The 5,904-nt window shown below is 42.3% G+C and overlaps 1 protein-coding gene across 1 annotated transcript in view; it reads left to right on the forward strand.

The window, feature by feature from the left end:
- Positions 1-229: 229 nt before the first annotated feature.
- Positions 230-5,904, forward strand: part of RESF1 (retroelement silencing factor 1) — a 44,653-nt gene continuing 38,978 nt past the window's right edge. Inside the window, exon 1 of the mRNA XM_075344175.1 lies at positions 230-320. The gene's annotated coding sequence lies outside the window, so the exon portion shown is untranslated. The remainder of the gene's footprint in view (positions 321-5,904) is intronic.

Below are 5,904 nucleotides of genomic sequence, written 5' to 3' on the forward strand. Positions count from 1 at the left end.
AGCTATGTGACTGCGTTTCTTAGAAAGTAAAATCACTTTCCCTTACTGCCCTCTTTAAAGATGGCGTCCGCGGCAGTCACTCACAGCGCATGTTCCACAGGGTGCGCCCTGAAGCCACGCCCACCGCATGTAGCGTCAGCTGGAATGTAGCTAACCACGCCTCCCGAGCTTTGTAATTGGTCCGCGCTGTTTGGGCGGCGCCTGCCCCTTCCCAATGCGGTCAGAGCAGCTCAGGGTGCGGGGCAGTAGTTGCATGGCGGCTCCGAGGCTGATGGATCTGTGCGGAACTTGTATGGAGCGGTGACCAGCGGGACACAAGTGTAAGTGCTGTAACATTACTTATGGTCCCTCCGGGGACCCGTTGTTTACGAAATTACTTTCGTTTTAAACTTTTATATTGCTTTTTTGGTAGTTAGTTCCTGCGGAAATGTCTCTGTACAAAGAAATGCTTTCAATTTTCGGAAGGGGAAACTGCACTACAGCGCCCAGTGCATCCCAGTGATAGCTGGAGCACCCCCTTTAAGTGGGTAACAAGCCATCTCCTCCAAATCCATAGACCACTGGTCTCACTGACCCTCCTGGCTCCTTCCTGCAATGTCTGAGCTGCAGCTTCATGCTATTTAACCCCTAATGTGCTGCCCTACTAGAACTGCATGTTTTTTTGCCATTTTTTTTATATTGCAAAGTGATTTCCTATATTTTTTTGCATGGAATTAAAATCAAAACAACCTATAAATGGTTAAAAATGCACAATAGTTTTTTTTTCTATTTGTGACAGATGAGGGAAAACACCTACTGATTTTTTTAAATTCTACAACTTTTTTGTAAATGGAGCCAACAGGTGGCAAAATCCCTTTTGGGTCAAGGGAGGGGGGGGGGTCTTCAAAATGTGATCATCATGGGGTCCGCCAGCCGAAATCCCAAGTGATTGGTGTAGCGTTGCCCTGCAGTGCCACTAGTGGAGGATGGGGGTGTTGCTCTGCCCTTATATGGACATGATGAGTCCGCCAGGGCAGGAGCTATTTTTGTTTGTTTTTTTTTCTATTTTTTTATTCTATTTTATATATAATTTTTTTTATATTTTTGTATTTATTTTTCTTTATATTATTTTTTTAAATATTTTTTTTTTATATTCTATTTATGATGGCTTCGTTATTTGTTATAGGGGGGTCTTCTTAAGAGCGGAGATAATAGTCTTATCCCCCCACACACCATCACCCAGGGTTGTGGGGTTGGGTTGTTGGCATCTGCTCCTGTTGGGGTGGTCTTTTCTTTTTAATGTTGTGAGAAAAGGTAGGTCTATGAAGGTTGGAGAACTCTGAAGACATAAAGATTCCCCCCCCCTTATGATCAGATTATCGCTGAGGATCTTGCTCCTCTTGATCGACTTATCATGCCTGACTCTGTAATTTAAGGACATCCCACTCTTAGCGGCTCTGGCTCTTAAAGGAGAATTTACAATTTCCATATATACAGTTTATGGACACTGTTTTGATGATACTATCACTTTAAGAGTTATATATATATATATATATATATATATACTGGTTTTCATGGCGTTTGGATACATTTTGCTTTATAATAAAATATATAGAGAAAAATATAAAAATTAGTATATAATATAAGAAAAAATTAAATAATGGAAAAAAAATAAATTTAATAATAAAAAAAATAACGGGGTCTGTTTTGGACAAATTTATACTGCCCTGGCCTAAATTGTTATTAGCCGCATGTTACTGGAAATCTAAAGTTATGTAGTGGGGGATGGGGGGCTTGAAACCTACACAATAAGAGGTATTGTATGGGGGTGGGGGAGGGGTGTAGTTTTTTTTTTTTTTCCTTTTATGGTTCCTCCCTGGAGTTAGTGTTTAAAAGAATCAGGTTTCGCTTTCCTAAGGAACGTGTTTTGGTCTTGGTTTCTCCCCGAGGATGGCGGCTGCAGCCCTCGTGTCTGTTCTCAATTATATATCGGGCATTCTTTAAGACATTCTTGGAAGAAACAGGTTTGCTTTTTTTTTTTTTTTTTTTTTCCTTTTCCTCCATTAAGACTTTAAGCTGTGTTTTTTCCTTTTTTTATATATATATATATATATATATATATATATATATATATATATATATATATATATATATATATATATATATGTGTATATGTATATATATGTATATTAAATGTTTTTTAATTATTTACTGCCAGATAAGTGCATGTAGCACATACGCTATTAGGGCAGCCCGTACTCTTGACTGTATTATTACTATTATTTTTTCTATTTTGACGTGCCTGGACTTTATGGGGTTAAAGAGGTGTACAGTAGTTTTTATACTATTATTCCTACAATGATTTATTTTCCTACGGAAGATCAGGCAGGGTGTGGGAGCGATGGCGTCTCACACATTTTGCTTAAAGATAAAAAAAAAAAGTTTGTAGAATAGAGAAGACTGCCAAAAAAAGTGTAGATCCCCCATACTCCTCCCCTCTTCCTTTTGTGTCCCTGCGGGGATAAAATGAGCACAAAAAAACAATTACTCCTTTCCGCTTATCACTTGAACCAGAAAGTTGAACTTTCTTGAAGACATTTTAGAAATACAAAAAAACATTCCAAAGATTGTATTTTAAATGTGTTGCTGTTGATGTGTTGTAATTCTTCATGTCACCACTGGTGGCGCCGTTGTGAAATTGAATACTTAAGCGGGCGATCGTGGGTTAGTTGATCGAGAGAACAATGTTAGAACAAGAGAACAATTTCTAATGGTGTGTTAAAAAGTCAACTTAAAGTCTCATTGAGGGCAGAACTTTTGTAGATGTTAAGCAGAATCCCTTATTGGATAAAAATTATCCATAGCTAATTGATGTTTCCAGGTCGGCCTAAAACTCTCTAATGTGGATAAATTTAAATGTTTTTTGTTTGTTTTAGTATGGATTTCAAGACATTACTACATCATTTAGTACTTCTACAAAGTTTTATCCAATAAGGGATGATGATTTTATCCACTAAGAGATGATTTTATCCACTAAGGGATGATTTGTGAGATGGTTTTGCCCCCTAAGGGATGGTGGTTTTGCCCCCTAAGGGATGGTGGTTTTGCCCCCTAAGGGATGGTGGTTTTGCCCCCTAAGGGATGGTGGTTTTGCCCCCTAAGGGATGGTGGTTTTGCCCCCTAAGGGATGGTGGTTTTGCCCCCTAAGGGATGGTGGTTTTGCCCCCTAAGGGATGGTGGTTTTGCCCACTAAGGGATGATGGTTTTGCCCACTAAGGGATGATGGTTTTGCCCACTAAGGGATGATGGTTTTGCCCACTAAGGGATGATGGTTTTGCCCACTAAGGGATGATGGTTTTGCCCACTAAGGGATGATGGTTTTGCCCACTAAGGGATGATGGTTTTGCCCACTAAGGGATGATGGTTTTGCCCACTAAGGGATGATGGTTTTGCCCACTAAGGGATGATGGTTTTGCCCACTAAGGGATGATGGTTTTGCCCACTAAGGGATGATGGTTTTGCCCACTATGGGATGATGGTTTTGCCCACTAAGGGATGATGGTTTTGCCCACTAAGGGATGATGGTTTTGCCCACTAAGGGATGATGGTTTTGCCCACTAAGGGATGATGGTTTTGCCCACTAAGGGATGATGGTTTTGCCCACTAAGGGATGATGGTTTTGCCCACTAAGGGATGATGGTTTTGCCCACTAAGGGATGATGGTTTTGCCCACTAAGGGATGATGGTTTTGCCCACTAAGGGATGATGGTTTTGCCCACTAAGGGATGATGGTTTTGCCCACTAAGGGATGATGGTTTTGCCCACTAAGGGATGATGGTTTTGCCCACTAAGGGATGATGGTTTTGCCCACTAAGGGATGATGGTTTTGCCCACTAAGGGATGATGGTTTTGCCCACTAAGGGATGATGATGTTGCCGCCCACTAAGGGATGATGATGTTGTTGCCCACTAAGGGATGATGATGTTGTTGCCCACTAAGGGATGATGATGTTGTTGCCCACTAAGGGATGATGATGTTGTTGCCCACTAAGGGATGATGATGTTGTTGCCCACTAAGGGATGATGATGTTGTTGCCCACTAAGGGATGATGATGTTGTTGCCCACTAAGGGATGATGATGTTGTTGCCCACTAAGGGATGATGATGTTGTTGCCCACTAAAGGCCCCGTCACACTAAGCAACATCGCTAGCAACATCGCTGGTAACGAACAACTTTTGTGACGTTGCTAGCGATGTTGCTGTGTGTGACATCCAGCAACAACCTGGCCCCTGCTGTGAGGTCGTTGGTTGTTGCTGAATGTCCTGGGCCATTTTTTAGTTGTTGCTGTCCCGCTGTGAAGCACAGATCGCTGTGTGTGACAGCGAGACAGCAACAACTAATGTGCAGGGAGCAGGAGCCGGCTTCTGCGGAGGCTGGTAACTAATGTAAACATCGGGTAACCAAGAAGCCCTGTCCTTGGTTACCCGATATTTACCTTTGATACCAGCCTCCTCCGCTCTCACTGCCTGTGCTGCCGGCTCCTGCTCTGTGCACATGTAGCTGCAGCACACATCAGGTAATTAACCCGATGTGTGCTGTAACTAGGAGAGCAAGGAGCCAGCGCTCAGTGTGCGCTGCTCCCTGCTCTGTGCACATTTAGCTGCAGCACACATCGGGTTAATTAACCTGATGTGTGCTGTAACTAGGAGACTGGGGGCTGGTCACTGGTTGCTGGTGAGCTCACCAGCAACTCGTGTAGCCACGCTCCAGCGATCCCTGCCAGGTCAGGTTGCTGGTGGGATCGCTGGAGCGTCGCAGTGTGACAGCTCACCAGCAACCTCCTAGCAACTTACCAGCGATCCCTATCGTTGTTGGGATCGCTGGTAAGTTGCTTAGTGTGACTGGACCTTAAGGGATGATGATGTTGTTGCCCAATAAGGGATGGTCGTTACCTTCTACAAAAGTTTTATATACAAGTTAAAGGGAGTCTCCTATAGGATAAAAATGATTTATGATAAAGGTCTCAGGTCCAGTCCTAAACTCCCTAATCTTGATACGTTTTTCATTATGTTGTGTAAGCATTTTTGGACATATCTCCTTCACATTTTTAGTCAATAGGACAGCTAATGATTACTACTGCTATCTTGTTTGTTTTGTAAGGATTGTGGACCTTGCCACTTCTAAAGGAGATATTTGTTAGCTGTGCTATTGATTATCTAGTGACTTGTTTGCTTTATCTCATTGTATACAGTCCTTTTTATCTTTTATCATGGGCCAAAGGTCTGGAGGGACAAATGCAAATACTGTTGCTGATCTCTTAGCATAACCACAGAATGAACCCTGTGGGGGATAGATAAGAAACCGGTTAATCATGAATAGAATGGAAATCAATTGTTTGGAGGGAGGGGAGCAACTTCTATGATGGGGATAAAAGGACAATCCACAAAGTATTTACATTCGGAATATGTGCCAAGAACCATTGACCATACAGAAGACCGAAGTGTCCGGTCAGCTTCCATCAGGCTGGTATGTGCTAGGAAACCACCCAATTTGTTTTCTTGGTGGCATGGGGAGAGATGAAGGGCTGTACACTGGTATCTATCGGAGTCCTATGTTGAGGTCTGCTCTTGGCGAGATATATGAACAGAACCTTTATCAGTAAAGTTCTGTATGACGAAGATAGATGTCTAAGAACCTGGCTTCAAGATATGACGTGCTAGTTGAATTTCCAAGAACGTTGTAGCCTACATAGATGCCAGAAGACCTAGTGTCTTTAAAAAAAAAATCATCAAATTGGACATCAAACTGGTTCAACTGGCTTTTCAGGGCTACGGATTTTTTTCCCCCCCAAAAAGAACTTCTCAGTTACCGACTTCCCATGTACAGTTGAGGTTGTCTTCAGGAATTGTTTACACAGTTGGATGA

Source organism: Anomaloglossus baeobatrachus, chromosome 4 (assembly GCF_048569485.1).
Source record: "Anomaloglossus baeobatrachus isolate aAnoBae1 chromosome 4, aAnoBae1.hap1, whole genome shotgun sequence".
NCBI classification, from domain to species: domain Eukaryota; kingdom Metazoa; phylum Chordata; class Amphibia; order Anura; family Aromobatidae; genus Anomaloglossus; species Anomaloglossus baeobatrachus.